The sequence below is a fragment of the Hemibagrus wyckioides genome, linkage group LG15, assembly GCF_019097595.1.
Source record: "Hemibagrus wyckioides isolate EC202008001 linkage group LG15, SWU_Hwy_1.0, whole genome shotgun sequence".
Classification (NCBI taxonomy): domain Eukaryota; kingdom Metazoa; phylum Chordata; class Actinopteri; order Siluriformes; family Bagridae; genus Hemibagrus; species Hemibagrus wyckioides.
The window spans coordinates 4,356,384-4,376,311 of record NC_080724.1 but is presented as its reverse complement, the minus strand read 5'-3'; the positions used below and the strand labels follow the sequence as shown (position 1 = coordinate 4,376,311).

The window sequence follows — 19,928 nt, the reverse complement described above, 5'->3', positions numbered from 1 at the left end:
CGAGTTTTTGAGACTTCAGCTCAGTTCTTATTGTTAGCATCGCTAGCATTTCAGTCTACTGACTAAGCCATTCAACTGTTTAAAAGCCAAGTTGTAGCACAATAAACACGCAGAATGCAGCTATGAATGAATTTTAAAGAGGACAGTCACTATCCTTTTTCTTTTTTCTTTTCAATGAAAAATTCTACTTGATTGGCTCTGTAAAGCAGACCTTTCCGACAAAGCTTTATACAGATTCTTCAGAGCAGAACATGCTTACTTTTTGCTTACAGGAGAATTATCTGGGTGTTTGGTGATCTCAGTGTGGACGTTCTGGAGTGTCCGACTGAGGTCCATCTCACACAAACAAGCACTCTGAACCATAACACAGATTTTAAATGAGTTTTCTCATCCACATAATACACTTCTAGGCCATGGCTTAAACAAGTTAACTACCCAATAACCTACAATGCAGCCCCAGATTACCAGATTATCAATTGGGAAGAACATTTGCCAGAGCTTTGATCAGCTTCCCATAGTCTATAATATGCATTAGGGACTGTGCTCATTAAGAGGGTAATAGTTCACTGAGACTGAAGAAAATCAGAATGTACTTGAAAATATAGGATGGTGTTGAGAGAGAGAGAGAGAGAGAGAGAGAGAGAGAGAGAGAGAGGGAGGTAGGTTACTTGGAATGTTAAGGCCATCTCAAGTCAGCTGTTGTGGGATTTTATATTCTCCTTTTCCTCTATATCTCAGGTGATCCAGTTCTTAGCCCGACAAATCTTGTAAATGCATACACGTACACACATTCACACACACTCAACTCAAACCTACATAATCCCCAGACAGTGCAGGGCTTAGTGAAACGCTGTTTGAAGGTAAATTGTCAAATTATTCTGTTGCGTAACTCTCTAGAAGGTCTTCCTTAGTTATTCAAGTTTCATGATGCCCTGAGTCAGGGTAAGCATGTTAAAAAAAAAAAAAGGATTTGCCTCCTCTGAACACACTTCATGAACACTCCATGTCATGTTTCTTCTCACTAAGCAGTCCTTAAGCTGAGCTCACAGCTACGAGCTGTGGAAAGGCTGTGTGACTCGTCATATTAATGCCTGCAAAGTGAACAGAAGACAGGGAATCCAATTTACAGATTCAGTTATTAAAGGACTAAGCACAGATCAATTTACTTAAAGCTGCTGCTAAATAACATCTTGTAGGCATATTACAACAGTGAGCGCCAAATATAAAATATATAAACATTTAACAGGACAAATAACAGATTAAGGAGCTCAGTTTTTTTTTCTTAAAATACCTCACTAGCAGTAATTTAGCTCTGCGTTTCCCATTATATATATTAACGTGTTCTTTGCTCCTACCTCACCAGGTACGACCAATCAGTTAATGATCAAACCTTAACTGAAGTTGGACTGGGAGAGACAGGAAAGGGAAAACTTGCACAATGTGCGACGCGATGCTACTCCAAGACGAGAATTGAGAACCACTACTTTAATTTAGGAGCAATGTGCTGTGTGTGCACAATTTTGATGTGTAAATTTATGCAAATCCATGAATGATATATTTCACCATCACTTATTTGTCAAGTTCAGCATTTCAACAATGCCAGTATTAGTCACACACACAAAAAACATTCCGTATTATTATTATTTTATTTTTTTTTATTATTATTTACAGTGCTTCTAAACCCGTGCTGGAGGAACCATGCATGCGGCAGAGTGTTTATTCTCTCCTGAGTGCCCTCTGAGACACATGGCAATGCAGATACTTGATCAGCTAATAAATTATCTAGTGAAGAAGAAAGGGATTCTGCTAGTTTTCTCACATAATAAGCAGCATGGAAGCATGCTATGAATGGCAAGCGGCCTTAATATTTTATTTTTTCTTTATTATATTTACTTTAAAAAAATAAAATAATAAATAAAATAAATAAATAAATTATATATATATATATATATATATATATATATATATGTGAAAGAGACTCTACTCACATGCAGTGGAAAATCATGCTTTTATTATTATTATTATTATTATTATTATTATTATTATTATTATTATTATTATTATTATTATTTATTGGTTCTATCTATCTATCTATCTATCTATCTATCTATCTATCTATCTATCTATCTATCTATGTTAGACTGCACAACTGTGATTACTTCCCAAGGAGCAGGATACAAATAAATAATTAAAATACATCAATATTATACTCAAGAATGAAAAATTTTCATTCAACAACTAGAAGAATTAAAACCATATAAAATCAATATTTTATAATCCCACACTGAAACCATCATGAGCTGCAGACATCCCTGAAGAATTGGTTTGTGCAATATCAGAAAAAAACAAACAAAAAACAAAACAAAGCAAGACAAAATGACTGATCTTAGGAACCTCGACAGGAACCTCACTGCTTCTGAAACCGGTGCGCTCAAGAGAAACCCAGGCACTACCTATTAAGAAACATAAACTTTATTTAAGCCCAAAATATCCCTCACTGTGTCTGTTATTCATTTTTGCTCATTTTTATTGTAGGAGTCAATAATCTCGGAGTTGACTGTAAATTACCTGAAGGCAAGGCAAGTCATAATATTTTCTACATGTTTGTCGCATAAACTTACATTAAGTAAAAAAAGTCATAACAAGCAGCACTGTAGAAGTTTCGTCAAATTTCATCACCTACATCCGTCTTTTCTAGCTGGATAATCTGCATTAAAACAATGAAAGTATGAAAAATGATGAAACACATTACCTGTGTATCCCGGATATATATTAACTTTCGAAAGCAAATCAAGCTTCCTTCTGCATTAATCAACTGTCTTTGTATGCTTTTTCCATCACGTGAGATTGCCATACACAACTACAAAAATGAACGTATGTGCAAAATAAGCAAAACATTGCTTCAGAACACACACACACACACAAACTATTTTGTGGAACACTTGCTTTAGTATTGACGGCACCATTTGTAAGAGTGGATGCTGAAATGAGCAACATGGCGTTGTTGCGAAGCCAAACACACCACTTATACTTGTTTCATTCTGATTTCGGGCCAAATGAAAAAGGACATGACAATAATTTGGTGGAGGCAATCTGTTTAGTCTTTGACAGGAACAAGACAGAAAGAAAAAACTTCAAGATCTGAATACTACATGATAATGGAACACTACATATATTACACACTGACCAGGCATAACATTATGACCACCTGCCTAATATTGTGCTGGCCCCCCTTCTGCTGCAAATACAGCCCTGACCTGCACAAGAGCTGCAGTTTAGGAGATGCTCTGATCTAGCCATCTAGCCATCACAATTCGTCCCTTCGTCAAACTCGCTCAAATCCTTACACTTGTCCATTTTTCCTGCTTCTAACACAGGACAAAATGTTGACTTGCTGCCTAATATATCCCACCCACTAACAGGTGCCACGATGAGGAGATCATCAGTCTTATTCACGTCACCTCTCAGTGGTCATAATGCTATGCCTGATCGGTGTAATAACTTAAAATTATATTAAATTTACTTTACATAAGAAAAAAGCAACAAAAATGATTATTACATTATTTTAAACATAAATGCCAATTACAGTTCATGCCAGAAGTTTAAATAGGCTAGGCTTGGCTAAAGATAATCGATCTCAGTTTTTTCACAATGTTACAATAAATACATATATTTCGGCAAATCAATTAAAACGTCTACTTTATTCACGAGAGGTCATTTTAAAACTGTTGATTAGAGGCAGATTCATTAATCAGAATTGCCGCTGGTCAATAGTTTACCTGCCTGCCTCTTTAAAGTTTCCAGAAATGGATGTAATGACTACTGATTGGTTATAATTAGGACTAAATTGGAAGTGCACCTTTAAGGGCCTTTTTCCAAGCAACTCGGCCAAGAACCCCATCCCATCTGTGAAGCGTAGGGGTGGCAGCGTCATGTTGTGGGGGTATTTCGTTGGAAAAGGAACTGTTGCATTTCAGAAAATAGTTGGCATCATGAGAAAGAAGTTAAAACCTGGTAGCAGCTGGGATTTCCAGCAAGACAATTATGCTAAGCATACCTCCAAAGTTGTAACAAAATCCTTGGAGTGGCCATCACAAAGCCCTGACCGGAATACTAAAATCTGTGGACTGTTCTAAAAACGTGTGTCTGAGCAAGGAGGGCCACACACCCGACTGAGTTACACCAGTTCTGTCAGGATGTGGGAGCAAAAATTCCAGCAAAGTACTGTGGAAAGCTTTTGGAAGGCTAACCCAAGCGCTAGGCAATTAAAGCTTTAGTCCATGGAAAATCTACTACATGAAATTAAAAGCTGCTCATTGCTATTATTTTGAAATTAAAAATATTTTGAAATGATTTCTTATGGAAACAGTTTAGACAGTATGGTGACCGAGAAGCGCAGAACAAAATAACAAATCAGAAAACACATGGACAATTCAGACAAACCAGAAAACGTAGGTAAGGTTTGCGTATGGAATAGTTACCTCTGATTGGACGAGACATCTGTCACTCAATATATACAAGAAGCAGGAAATTGTGGATCTAACTTTATCTCTGCTCTGCGTTCACTTTAAACCATTTTTTTTCAATAGTGAAATCTTTTAAAGAAAATAACAAACATGTACATTTATAAGAAAATTATAAGAATATAAGAAAACGCTACTCTGAGGAAGGCCGTTCATGTGCTGTGATTTTGGATATACTGATAGTGTAAGATTAGTGTGTCGTAAAACACACCTAAAGAACGAAGGTATGTTTGGAAGACCGAACTATTCCCGATTAAAGGATGTAAGGAGCGCTATAAGAGCAGAGCTGCGTTCATATACACACTTTCTACTGCTGCAGCCTGCTGGACTTCCTGTATATCCTGAGTGACAGAGGTCTCGTTCAATCAGAGGGAAGAATTCCATTTTGCAAACTATACCTACCTTTTCCGTTTTGTCTAAATTGTCATTGTGTTTTTGGATTTGTTCAATTGGTTTCGGATCTGTTTTGCACTCCTCGGCCACCGTAAGACGGCCTAATTGACGCAGTAAACGCAGGAACTGCACTTTAACATGAAAACTGAGCTTGAATTTTTATTTTTTTTTTAGCCTAGGTGTATGTAGACCTTCGGCCTCAACTGTATGATACTACAGATAATCAGTTGTCATATGCAATGCAATCGTGTCAGTCCTCTCATGAAACTGTGAGCTAGTTATATGGTATTTTGACAGTTTTCAGGTGTTCTAAATGCCATCCAGGAAATTTGAGGGTAGAAAGGGAAAATCGTCAGAGCCATTAGCTCTAATGTCACAGGAAGATGATGTACTGAGACATACTGACTTCAATGATCAGAGTGAGGAGTTGGCTACAGAAAGAAATGAAGTAAGGTTACTTACTGATAGCAACCCTGAATTCTGTGAATTGAATAAACTGCGTTCTGCTCAATCCACACTGCGCCACACTTCATTTTAATGACTATCATTACCACACACTTTGCTCTGCGACTGCAGGCTGTACAATTGTGTCATTGTTATAGATTACGATATTTAATATGGCGTATAAGAAAATGGGAGTGGTTTTATCTGTCTTTTGGAGTCGCCGTGAGTGCTTTTCCAAATTGGCATCGTCTTCTCATAAACCTTACCGTTCGGGTTTGTTTTCGCATATTCGCCCGCAGTAAAGTATTTAACTCCATTTTACATGCCTTAGAGGTTAACGTGGACTATTCATCTGCTTTCCTGTACTAATAATCACAGCTCACAGCTGGGCCAAATTCTAAACGACTTTATATATGCATGCTAAACAGTCTTTAACATGACTACCACAACACCATCTGAGCTTTCAGGCACAGAAAAAAGCGTGACGGAATTTAAAAATATGTAAAGCGCCATTACATAAGGCAAGTTTAACACTTATTTTTAATTTTGTCACTTGCTATGGAAATGTCAGTTTTAGGGGGGAAAACTATTCACTGAAGAAAGAAAGAAAGAAAGAAAGAAAGAAAGAAAGAAAGAAAGAAAGAAAGAAAGAAAGAAAGAAAGAAAGCCTAATATGAAGAGGGGAGGAAAAAAAACAGATGGTATGATGCAATTTGGCAGAAAAATTAAATTTCTAATTGACTTTTAAATGTAAGCGATTTGAATTGGTGAATTTAACAAACATGATAATTCATCGGTTTTAATTGTCTGCTTGGTTGTATTACTTTTATTTACATTTTAAAATGATTAGATAAATTCAATTCATTATAACAATATAATATAATATAATATAATATAATATAATATAATATAATATAATATAATATAATATAATATAATATAATATAATATAATATAATATAATATAATATAATATAGTTATATTTACTCATGTTGATGGATGTGTTTACATGCACACTAATATTACGATCATTATTCATTTCATTTACAAGGTTATTCCATTCATGGAAGCATGAAAAGTGTAAAACTACTACTACTACTTTTTTTTCTGCAACAATAACAGTACGTGAAAAATCACGCACTCATACCTAATGTGCTAATGAATTACTTACTGAAATTTGAACTAATAATGAGTTAAGGCATATCCTAATCATCAACTAATGAAGAGTTCATCTTAACTATGATATATCTGATTGATATGCATGAATAACGACCATCTGAACTACATAAAATGTTTAGTCAGTACATTAGTTAGAGTGAACTAAGTCTGCAAAGTGTGAAGTCTCGTTTCTCTACATTTACATGAGGTTATAGCAGTATTGGCTTTAGTTCAGTTAAAATACAGACGTGGCACTTGGTTAAATCTATAACACTGACCATACTAATTGCAGTTTTGTCTGGTGCAAATAATATTTGACTTAAATAAGAATGTTCCCAAAATGTTTTGACGCAGAATGGACATTTCTGAATTTTCCGTGGTCTTGCGGACTGCTGTGACATTTGAAAATTTTATCATGTCAGTAAACCAAATAAATAATCCTGTCTAGTGGGAAGTTGGAAAAACCAGGGAGGTACGAAATAGTCTGACACGAAGCAGCCGAGAATGTGTATACTTAATACATGATTTTGTGTGCGCATGAAGAAGCAGGTAGCAGCACGAGCGGCATCGTTCACACACTCGGTGACAAGTACATCTGGAAGATTTAATGCTAAATGTCATGCCAGAACCAAAATAATGTTAAACACGCTCTCTGTTGTCGTCGTGATTACTGCGTCTCAAATAAAAAAAGATGCTGACCTTACATTTAAAGGTATTTTTCTAATCTAGTAAACGCAGAAATTTGGGTTTTTCGAACATTAACCATAACAGCATAACACTGCTTAGTGTTAGTTTTCACTACCGGTTTAGAATAGTACATAAGTATGCCTGTGTGATTTGAGACACATCGCCCGTTTGTTTAGGTAAGTTCGATTTTTATTGCTGAACTATAGTGACAAAGACTAAGACAAAACATACTCTATTCATTTAATTGACGCTTGTATGAACGTGACTCCCAGTCAAATTATTAGGACACCAAACCCATCTTCAACACTTCTAATATTAAAGTGAAAAATAAATGAATGAAACTAAAGAGGTGATTGTGAGTTTCTCTCCAGACCCCATTTGTAAATCAAGCAACCCCTGGTATGAAAATGAAAGCCCGGAGCAGGCAGAGGCCAGGATCACAACTCTACCTCCCTTTTACCCAGAAAAAAAACGGTATAGATTAGTTCATAATTGTGTTGCACAACATTACTGATGTAACACATCATATTCTTTATAAATCACAAGATTGATCAGGCTGCTGGGTGTCCTGCTCTGGCAGAGGCTGTGTGCAAGACACTGATTTTCTCATTTACTCAATTGACAAGAGCAATTTGGTGAGGAGAGATATGTATTCTTTTGTTTCCTTCACTGGCTCGACGACATGTGAAACTAGGCCAAAATGAGCAATAAATATCTATTATGTCTGTTCAACGCACCAACAGAGTGATTTCATATCATATCAACATGCAACTTCAATTGCTACGGATATAAATTTATGACAGCACTACACAAACCTGACCTCCTCTGTAGGAGAGGCCCGTAGCAATAGAGCTATTTTCTGATGACCGCTCAGTGACTGTGAGTAATAGCTGTAGTGGGGCTATCGAAATAAATCTCAGGTTGTGATGAGCGAGAGTTTCATCTCTGCTATGACACAAAGTCGTTATTAACAGCCTAGCAAGCCCTCCCTCACTCTTTCTCACACCAGAGTGCTGCTTCTATGGAGATACTGGAGCATGCCATGAGAAACACGTAGTGCCGAGGAAAACACACAAAGGCAAGGGATTCACAGTAATCAAACTTCTGCTCTTCCTCGCACATCGCCTACACATTTTATATAAATACAGATGACAGCCGGATCTAATAGAGTCACGTTAGTTTAGGCTCCGTGTGGAGAAGATGGCGTCTGCGGCGCTCCTGATCAGATGAACTCCTAAGAGCAGTGTTGCTCGGAATGCCGGAGATGGGCAACAATGAAAAGGAGGTTTCAGAACAAGGTATGATTTGAATCCATCTACCCAGCAGGTTTCAGTCAGGATACGGCAACACGGAAACTAACAATTCCAACATTTATGCAGGATTTGGATTTATTTTTTCAGTGTATATGGTCTGCGTCCAAATGCTTGAACACAAAACAATTAGGCTTACTCAAGGGAACCTTCAAATTAAGTAGAGCAAAGCAACAATATCATCTGGCCTCTAGAATGTGTTGATGATGAACAGCTATTGCACAAGCAGGTGTGTCAAACACACGCATGGGACAAGAAACACTTTTCCTAAAAGGTCCTCAAAGAAAATGGCTTCATTGTGACAGCACAGGAGACGTGCCCTTGCTTCAGGAGCCACAAGAAAACTTTGGTTCATGCCAATTTAAGCTTGAAATGTATGTCAGCATCACTAATAGCATGGCACTAACAGCTACTTTTAATGACACATGAGGCTTAATATAATGCAGGGTTACAAATAGGGCTACAGCAAATATTCTAGAATTATGTCTTTATTTATTTAAACACATTTAGTATTAAAACTCAAAACATGTTCCTTATCACCCAAACAGTGTTGTCAAGTATTTGTTGTGTCTTGAAACTGGACTACTCGCTCCTGGCTGTTCTGCCATCTGACCTCTGCAACTGATCCAGAATGCAGCCGCACGACTTGTTTTCAACCTTCCCAAGGAATCACATACTGCTTCACCGGTACACTCTCATCTCTGGCATCTTGTAGTTACCTGCATCAGATTTTAAAACAGATTCTTGCCAAAAACGGACCAGGAGTCACCTACCTTAAAGCATTTTCACACCCACTCTCTCTGATCCTCTATAGCACTACCTCTCAGGGTACAAGGAAGACATGCATCTCTGTTCTGGAGCTGAGCTGATGGAATAAACTTCCCATGGCTGAGTCACTGGCTGTCTCGAAACAACAAAATCCACCTACTGCTGTGACTGAGAATTAATAAATGAGCATTTCTTATTAGCATGTTTTTAATATTATAGCATCCTCAACAGGTTTTACAGACTGCTTATACTCTTAGTCCGTGACCTAATGGACCGGTATGATGCTGTGTTTATTGATCGGGACTCCAAATCTCCAAAGGCCATGAATTACTCAAGTTTTGGTATTTCATTTGATCTAATAGCTATATTCAAAACACAACCAAATCAATACTGTCTGCAAAACCATGTCGAAACATTGGAGGATTTGGGAGTGTTCAGTGAAGTCTATGCAAACATGAATTAATCCGGCACAACAGCACAACTAAAGACCTGTAAGAGCTCTGTAAGCTGAGTTTATTAGCGCTAGCCATTAGTAACACAAAGTTTAATCGGATTCTAAGAGGGAAAATGGCTGATGTGATTACAGCAGTAATCAGAAATTAAGTGCACATTGCTATTTCTGAGCTTGTTTTTTTTTTTAAGGCAACAATAAATAGTCTTAATGCCTTGCGCAATCTGAATGTTTTCTTGACTGCTTGGGTCTGTTAGCTGATGTTGTTGAAAGGATGGAATTGAATGCAAGTAATTGACATGTCTCTCTTTCTCTCTCTCTCTCTCTCTCTCTCTCTCTCTCTCTCTCTCTCGCCCCTGCCATCATTCACAGAAATTCTGAAGCACGTACACTGCTACAGTTGTAAGCCTTGTGTATCCGAAAGTTCTGTTATCATTTACACCATAAAACCATCGTGAACATCTGATATGTATTATTAACAGAGCAGTACACACCTTATAAAGGTGAGAAGAGAAAAAAAAAAGCGTTAATTAAAACCTAAAAACTTTTTTTCTTCCCTTAAGTGTTATTTTCACATGTAAGCAATGGTTCTGGTCTGTCTCATTTCCCTTTATTAAATCATTAAAATGAAAAACTGAGTTGCTTAAAGAATATTCGAGTGCTCAGTCATGCAGCGACTGGCTGTGCATTGTTATGGAGGAAGAAATGCTTTATCACGAGATGAAAAAATAAAGGTGACCAAGTCAAACTGAGTCTGAACTGAAATGTAGTGACTCTTAATAAGGATATTAGGGGAATAAATGTAATGCATATTTTTGGAAGTAAATGAACAATCCAGACAAATTTGGGACACTGATGCGCTCGCCCACAGACACAGCACTGGACTGGTGATCAGTATACTAGCTGATACTGATCACATAACAAACAAAGGGTAACTTGTTCTGTTTCATTTATTTCTTAGGGTAATACTGAAAAGTTTCTCGGCAAATCTCCACGGGGGAAACACTGTTGACAAATTTCACTCAGAAGGTATTTGTAATGTGTGTATTTCTCCTAACTTGCGTACTCCATCACGAGTTAAACAGGGGCTGTTCAATCTATTAAGACTAATACAATATTGAGAAATCTTCCTACTCACATACGTTCAATATTAATAATAAGAGGGAAAGCAAGGAACGAGTTATTAAAGTGAACAGCTGTTAGGGGAAATGGAGACAACACAAGCGCACACGTACGAATTTCACTACAACGCTGGTGTCTTGTGTTTTTCCCACTGGCATTTTATTGGATTGTTGGAGCAGATGCACATGATAAATGATGCGACATGACACACCTGCAGTGTTTTTCCTGTCAAAAGATTCCCACTTTAGTTTCCCATCATCTTTTATGAATCAGGAAATAATTAATATGTGAAAGTTACTTTTTTTTTTTTAAATTTTATCTTTGTTTCTATTTCTGAAAATTGCTCTGCCTCGACAGACTTTTCAAACCCTTAAAACATTTTCCAAAGGACTTACTTGGATGGAAACTTGTTACAACTGTCACCAAACCACAAGAACCAAATAAAAGATAGACGGGAAGGTTCAGTCCTGAATGGCCGCTCCACAACTCACGGAGTACCTGATGTTCACTGGCTCTCTGCATGTCTGTGAGATTCTAAAGTTTCTAAAGTAAAAACAAACTTTGATAACAATAAGCGTTTTGAATTAGTAACCTATAGTCATTTTCTTGCCGTGACCTCAAACAGTCACTGACAAGTTAACAAAATAATCTTGCTTGTTTGTTGATGGGTTAAAAGAGAAGGCCTGTGGTTGGTCTTCTGCCAAATTGCCTCTTTCTGTGAATCTAGATGGTTCTTGGACACGCTGTGACAAGCTGTGGGATAGACAGGAAAGGCCAGGACTTACCAAGAAGGAGGGAATGAATAATGGTACAAAGCAGTGCTACAAACACTAGTCATGAATTCATCTGTCAAACTATGAATGATTCAGTGTCATGAGCTAGGTTGGAAATGTATAGCCCTATTCATACAGGATTAGATTTACACTGGGACCTGGGGTATTTCCACTATTTGTGGGAGTTACTCAGAGATTTTTATTCTGTCCAAAGCAGCCATGTCACTGTTTTTCACCATCCTCCCTTGACAATGTTACGGACCAAATTACCACCTGTTCTTTAACCGATTCTGCAGAGGGCTGATCATTTTAATCCCATCTGGATCCATTTTTCAGGCAGATGCTTCTGTTTGCAATGAAGAAGGTTTTTTGATCACTGTTACCTCTGTGTGCATCTACATATTTTAACTGAGAAATCAGTAGAGTGTGATCTCGAAGGCTGAATAAAGTGACAGATACAGTTTTAAAGAAATATTTAAACAGGTCAACGTTTAGTTTTCTAGAAAATACAACGAATGAGCAGTTATAACTACCGTCTTCTTAATGTTAGATGCTGTGACATAAATGATTATAATAACATATGTAACCAAATAAATAATACAAATAAATATAACGATAAATGATACAATAAAATGTTTTATATTCACTAATGCATTTAAAGAATGTATGATGCAAACATACTGATTTACTGAACTCTCTTGTCCTGTGGTCATTCAACCACATATATTTCTGTCTGCGAAGAGCTTCCGTAATTGAAATGAACCTTTATCACCTCAGCATGTCACAGCACAGCAATACATGAGACCTTAACTAGTCGTACAAACTCAGAGAGTTTCTGTGTCGGCATTTGAACACGCTCGAATCACAAAAAGCTTTCGTTTTTTTTTGTTTTTTTTTGAGCTAGGAAGAAGAAACATTATCTGCATTTTACACTTGTCACAAATTCACCTGCACCAAACATTAGTGTCACACTGACTTCTTATATACTATACTGTAACTAAAATTATACACGCTCCTTTCATTAATCATACTGACGCCCAGGGTAAGAGACTCTCATTAACACAGAAACAAGGAGCTCAGATTGAAAATTTATTCAGATTCAACACCAGCCGTCAGCTAATAACTCTATTAAAAGATACTTCATTTCTGTGAATATTTTAGTCTAATGTGATGAATAAGACTTGCTCTAGACCTGGAACATTCACCCACCCTGAAACGTTCTGGTGTCATTTTTATCCATAAATAAACTGTTCAGCAACACTTCTCGAGCTCGCGTTACTGCAGTTAAGCACCAGGACATATAAGTGGATGTTCAGTGTGATAAATGGACAGCATATCTGACATATTACACATCTGGGAACGTTTTATACCGACACGCACTATTAGAGGGACATCAAAAAGTATATAAATATATACTGATATAGCAATCTCATATAAAGCAAGTGCATTCTGTAGTCTTACATGAGTTTAGATACAAGACCATGTTCCAGATGTGAAATGCATTTGCTGATTTTTTTTTTTTTTTCCCACCTATTGCCTCCTCGTGCCTGAATAATTCATGCATAAGCAGAAAACCATGCCTGAGCATTAAAAATGCAGAAGGACATTACAAGGAAGCATTTCTGGAGGATCAGCATGGACGTCAACCAGCGACGACGGGAATGATCAACACACACACACACACACACACACAGTTCGAACGTGGCGCGCGAGCAACGCCGAATGCGCTACTAAGATTCCATACAGAATAATTAGCAACACAACGCGATCGTGACGCGTGCACTTCTAAGGAAACATCAATCGAGATATTTATGTATGCATGATATATATATTTTGCCACTAAAAAGACAAGGGTGAGAGAGATGTTTACGAACGTCCCTCTATGTTGAAATCGAAACATTTTGCCAAAACGTACAAGCGTAAAATTGATGAAGGGGAACGTAGCCTACTTCACCCTTCTGCGCCGTCCTTCTTGGAAATGTCCCTCTTCAGTCTGTGCGAGTGATGGCGAGTGAGACGTACATTGTATCACTGATCATGAGCCCAATGCATTTCCCCTTTTAAAAAGCTATTAAGCTTCGCAAATGAAAGAGAAAAGCGACACGTCTTCACCTCTGCAGCCACGGACAGGTAACTTAGGGAGCAGAGAGAGAGGAGGGGGGGGGAGAGGAAACAGCCTATTTGCCCCCGTTCTCCCTCTTTTCACTCGGCTCACCTCCCTTTATGTTTCCAGGGCTCCAAAACGATGGCTTCAGAATCCCTCAGCCAAATACTTAGCCACAGAAAGAAATAAACAGAGACAGACAGAGAGACGTCGCCCCTGTCCCGATCTGTATTTACATTCCGCGTGTACATTCATTCAGCCTCGAGAGGAGAAAATGTGCGCGAGGCGAGAAAAACAGCGCAAAAGACTCGCGAGCTGCTCCGGAGGAACGATATACACGGACGCACAGAGTGAGCGCGAGCGCCACCGTCTGACCGGAACAGCTTGACAACCGAGTTCATTCGATAATATCGTTGAGGGTCATTCATTCATTCATTTACAGTAGCAACGGTATCGGGAACGGTCCACACACACACACACACACACGTATACCCAGTGCAATGTTACAGTAGGAAAAGGGGCATGCTTTTGACAGAAATTTATCTTATTTTGAGCAAATTGAGGGTTTAGGGCTTTGCTCAAGTACCCAGCAGTGGCAGCATGGTGAACCTGGGATGACCTTCTGATCAATAGTCCAACACCCTAACCACTAAGCTACCACATCCCGCTAGACAAACCCCTGTGTTTATAGGCAGCATGGGGTGGCACTGAAATTCAGTCAGCCAATACTTTCCCCTTACTGAATCAGAATGTCAGTAGATTTAATATGTTGCCACTGCTAATGGCCATTCGTATGGTTTTGGATTTGGTTATGCCAACTTCCCCTTCATGGAGCCATTGCCTGACTGCCTGAATGGAACATGGCTGAAGCATTCATGCGCATACAGACTGAACTTTTCTGCTGCACAGCAAGCCACTTAATAATGTTTCATGTGTTTGGTGTCTTTGGATAGGCTTTTATCTTAGATAATGCATTTTGATAATTATGTGGTTACACAGTAGGGTGCCATGGTGTAGTATTGTTGCTTCGTAGCTAGAGGGTCCCTGTTTTAACCCTGATCAGGTTGTCTCGTTAGTGTTTCTATCCTTGTTCTCTCTGTGTCCATAGGATTTTCCTATAGGTTCTATGGTTTTCCACTACCTACAGGTGGGTGGGTGGACTGGATATGCTAAATTGCCATATCCTGAATGTGAATGAGTGAGTCAATGCGCTGTATGTTTGCATAGTGTCCTGAAATGGACAGGTAGTCCAAGGTACAAGGGAGTCTTCCTACCTTGCCTGGTGTTCCTGAGAAAGGCCCTAGACCTGGATGAACATTAAGGAGGAGAACATTAAGTAGTCTGTATCATAGTGAGTGTTGCTTAGCTAATAAAAAAATACAAAAATACGTTACCTTGCTAATGAAGCATTTGCTGAAAACCCAAGTAATTAACTAATTTAGCTAGCTTAATACAGCATTCAGTATGAAAAGGTATATTTTATATGTTATGTTTTAAAAAGCTAAGGTTTTTTCAGCTCATTCAGAGGATGAAGGATGGGGAAGATGCTTTAGATGTGTACCATGTAAGACTGTGTGTGTGTGTGTGTGTTGCAGATGAGTCATGATATAGCTGCTGTAAACACTCCCAAGCCCTAACAGAACACAAGTTGCTTGGGACTTTTATTCAATTCAATACAATTTTATCTGAATTGTGAATTTAACAATAGACACAAAGCAGCTTTACAGCACTTCCAGATTTAGATCCCTAATGAGCAAACCAGTGGCAATAGTAGCAAGAAAGCCTGCTTTCTATTGACCCTGAACAGTGAGATACTAAATCAGTACTATTCTTTATCTATATTCCTGGAATAAGTACAGGACAGCTTTGATTTCTTACATTATCCTTGTGAGATTATTTGCTGAACAAGGGTGGAATTTAGTATAAACTGTATTTAGGAAGTGCAAATCCTCACTCCATCCTTAGCAGCAGAAGGTGATTCACAGAAGCTCTAAGACGAGGTATCAGGATAAATTAGGCAGGTCCAGAGGTTGAGAGAAGTCACAGCAGTGGAAGTGTGTCAGGATCAGGCACCAACATTACATCAGGCAGGAGGAGTACATCTATAACTTGACAGAAAGAAAGAGAGGATTATTAGCTATTCTCTTATCCTACAGGGGTTTAAAGGGGTGTATTCTGTGAATCCGTGCAGGCAGGGACTCCAGCAGGTCTAGCTACGACAGTATAGCTAAAAGGCAGAGCCAGAAGGCATGAGGGCATCCTGGGACATAAAGCATCCCACCACTCCACCATCATAACACAGCCTGTTTTTTAGGGAACAAGCTTCGACCTTGCTGTAGTCTTAATTGTTCTAGGCACTGATAAAGAACCTGCACCTGCACTGATTAAAGCACATGGAGTGGATTATAATAGAAATAAAGTTTGCTCAGGTACTGTGGGTTGAGACCAACAATTCCTTTGCATGAGTTTCAAATAAGTGATTGGAATAAATAATTGCACCAAGGTCTTTCACTGCTGCTCATGATGTAGCTGAAAGGGCCATCCAGAGTTATTACGTAATCAGAAAGATTACTTCTAGCAGCCTGTGGCCCTAATAGAAGTATTTCATCTTGTCTGAAGTTAAGTGGGCGGAAGTTACTCAGCACCCAGTGTCTAACACCCTGCACACATTCCTCAGCTTTATTAAGCTGGTGTTTGTCATCAGGCGTTGCTGAAGCATTACAGTTGCATGTCATCAGCATAGCTGTGTTTATGAACAATTGTATTAAGAAGTAGGATCTGTGGCATAAATTGCTTCTATATGAATAGAGAAATCAGCATTAAAACGTGAACCTGAACCAAACAGAGTTCACTTATTATTATTATTATTATTATTATTATTATTATTAGTATTATTATTATTATTATTTAACTTATCCTAAACTAACTAACTGTGCTGGAATACAGCTTAACACCAGTTGGCAGTGCATTTCCTCACATTTACATTTAGATATGTAGCATTTAGCAGATGTCCTTATCCAGATCCTTTCATGGGAAATGTCCCAGCAGAAATGTAAGTCTCTGTGTTACAGAAATGACATAATAAGGATCCATGCAAGAGGATTGATAATATCGTAAACATCCACTCTTTCTCTTGCCTATTTACCAGTTTGCCACCCATACCATTTTACTGTAAAAAAAATACAATTGGGACAACCAAACAAGCAAAGAATTAAGTGTAAGGACTTTATGAATGCTTTTAGCTTCCTAAGTTAGTTACTGGTGCAGGAACTAACACAAGGCAATCTGAATTATTTTTTTTTGCAAGTGATTTTGACTATATTTAGGACATAATTCCTAATTAGTTTACTTACTTATTAACTGCATCTGGTGTTGTATTTTGCCTTTGTGGACATTTAGAGCCATCTGGATAGAAAATGAGATGAGGGGAAAGCAAGAAATGCAGCATTACTATGTTCTTAAATGCAAGTGAGTATCACTGAGGAAAAAAAAAACCCTGTAGAATTGTTTTACAGTTCTAGAAATTATTTTATTCATTTCATAATGCTGTAGAATTGATCAAGCCATTAACTGAAGCGTATTGATTTGTTAAGACACTTAAAATATTGGTTCAAGGCTTCCAATGATGGACATGAACATGTTCTTGTGTCCTGTTGATCTACAGACATGTTGGCTGGCTTTTCATGTGCTGGATAAGAACAGTAGGATTGAATAGTGACACAATTTTTTATAAATTTCCCTCTGTACAAAAGCACAGTGGACTTGAAATAAAGCAAACAAGATGTGATTAGCATTGCTAATCCCGAAAGAAGTGCTAAAGCTAAAGAATTCTAAAAAAAAAAAAAAAAAAAAGATTAATTAAAATTAGAAATATAAATTTATATTTTTATTTTTTAATAAATTTGCAGTCAACGATTGCCTGAAGTCTGGAACCCATGGATCCACCAAACGCTGAGTTTCCTCCCTTGAGATGCTTTGCCAGGCTTTTACTGCCACTACCTTCAGGTGCTGAGAGAGAGATGTGAGAATATCTTTATTAATCCCCCGTTGGGGAAATTCAAGTTAACACAGCAGAGCAAGTAAGAGGAGTAACATCAAATAAAACCTATACATCAAAAATAGTGTAAATAAAAATTGTACAAAATGAATCGAAACAATTCAAGTAGGGTGTCTGTACAAATGCTAGAGTTGAATTTGGGTGTATTTACATGTGCAATATCATTAGTATTTATAAATTGTGATGGCTAGATGACCGGATCAGATCATCTCCAGCTCTTGTGGGGTGTTCCCGGTCTGCAGTGGTCAGTATCTATCAAAAGTGGTCCAAGGAAGGAACAGTGGTGAACCAGTGACAGGGTCATGGGCAGCCAAGGCTCACTGATGCACGTGGGGAGTGAAGGCTGGCCCGTGTGATATGTTACAGACAAGCTGCAAATTGCTGAGGAAGATAGGGCTGGTTCTGATAGAAAGGTCTCAGAGTACACAGTGCATGATGGGTAAGGGCTGTTTTGTCAGCAAAAAGGGGACCAACACAATATTAGGCAGGTGGTCATAATGTTATGCCTGATCTGTGTATGTGCAATAGCTTTGGTATTTATGTACATTTTGCAAAATATTTGTGTTATGACAATTAACTGCCGAGTGTGTGTGAAACTTGCCTCACTTGTCTTGAGCTCTGATGATTAGTGCTTCGTGCTGTGGATCTTTTGTTAAAAGTATGCTCAGATGGACTGAGGTCAGGTGACTGACTTAGCCATTTAAGAACATTCCATTAGTTTACCTTAAGAAGCTCTTGGGTTGCTTTTGTAAAATGTTAGGGGTCTTTATCCATCTGTACTTTCAAATGCATCCTGCTGCTTCTAGCAGTTGCATCATCAATAAACACCAGCGACCCAGTTCCACTGGCAGCCATATATGCCTATGCCCATTTGCCTGGTGATGTGGTATGCTTTGGATCATCAAAGCTTCCTTTCTTTTTTCCACACTCTTATCTTCACATCATTCTGGCACAAGTTAAAATCCAAATCCAGGTTTCATCTGTCCAGATGATCTTGTTCCAGTTTTAGATGTTTTCTAGATATATTTTGATCTGTTCTTGAAAGTTACCAGTGGTTTGCATTCATGAATGTTCTTTATTTGGGGATTTTTCTCGGAATTCTCTGATCATCCACTTTATATTTTATAGTTATATAGTTTTCCATGGTCTTCCTGGTCCTTTGGTGTTGCTGAGCTCACCGGTGCATTAGTTCTTTTTAAAAATGTACCAAATAGCTAATTTGGCCAGTCCTAATGTTCCTGTTATCTCTCTCATAGGTCTGTTTTGGATGGCACATGGAGAGCTCCTGGGAACAGCTACCAAATGCAACTTTGGCACTTGAAATTGACTCCAGATATATTTTATCTCATCAATTTGTCATAAAGTAATGAGAAAACAGGGCATACCTGGCCATGAAACTGCTTATCAGTCAAATGTGCAATTATTTTTGAGCCTGTGAAACTGGAGGGACACTGGAGAAAAAAAAATGGTTGTAATTCCTAAATGGTAAATGCAATATTTTAATAGAAGTTGAAAGTCTGTACTTCAATCACATCTTGATTGCTTCATTTTAAAAATCGATTGTGGAGATTTAACAAAGAAACTGTTCAAATACTTATGAACCTTACTGTCTATGCAAAATACAGCTTTATATCTAAGACTGTAAAAAAAATAAGATGATAATTGTGCTAAAGTAAATATAATATAATATAATATAATATAATATAATATAATATAATATAATATAATATAATATAATATAATATAATATAATATAATATAATATAATATAATATAATATAATAAACTCTTATGGGTTATAAGTAGACCTAATTGCCCTGCAAATAATAATCCTTTATCCTTTATAAACACCATATCTCTCTCCTACGTGTTTATGCTTCATTGGTGACTTAATGTCTTTGGATGAAAAACAAAAGAAAACTGAGGGACCTAAATGGCATCAGAGAGCAGCATATTCTGTTTCGTGAGACTTATCTGGCACCATATAACAAGCTTTGACCTCTTAAATAAATTTGTACATGCTTAACTCTGGTTAATTATGTTGTTATGCTGTGGTTACGCCTCAATTTATTACAGTCATAAATTAGTAATATTGTTGTTTGGTGTTATAGTATTATAGTCTATCATTCTAACATGA

At 37.7% G+C, this 19,928-nt stretch overlaps 1 protein-coding gene across 2 annotated transcripts in view; it reads right to left on the bottom strand.

Annotated features, from left to right (window-relative positions):
- Window positions 1-14,065, bottom strand: part of cntn3a.2 (contactin 3a, tandem duplicate 2) — a 75,435-nt gene extending 61,370 nt beyond the window's left edge. The window contains exon 1 of one of the 2 annotated variants that reach the window (XM_058410954.1): window positions 13,580-14,065. The gene's annotated coding sequence lies outside the window, so the exon portion shown is untranslated. The remainder of the gene's footprint in view (window positions 1-13,579) is intronic. The other variant, XM_058410955.1, reaches the window with a different exon arrangement.
- Window positions 14,066-19,928: the final 5,863 nt, after the last annotated feature.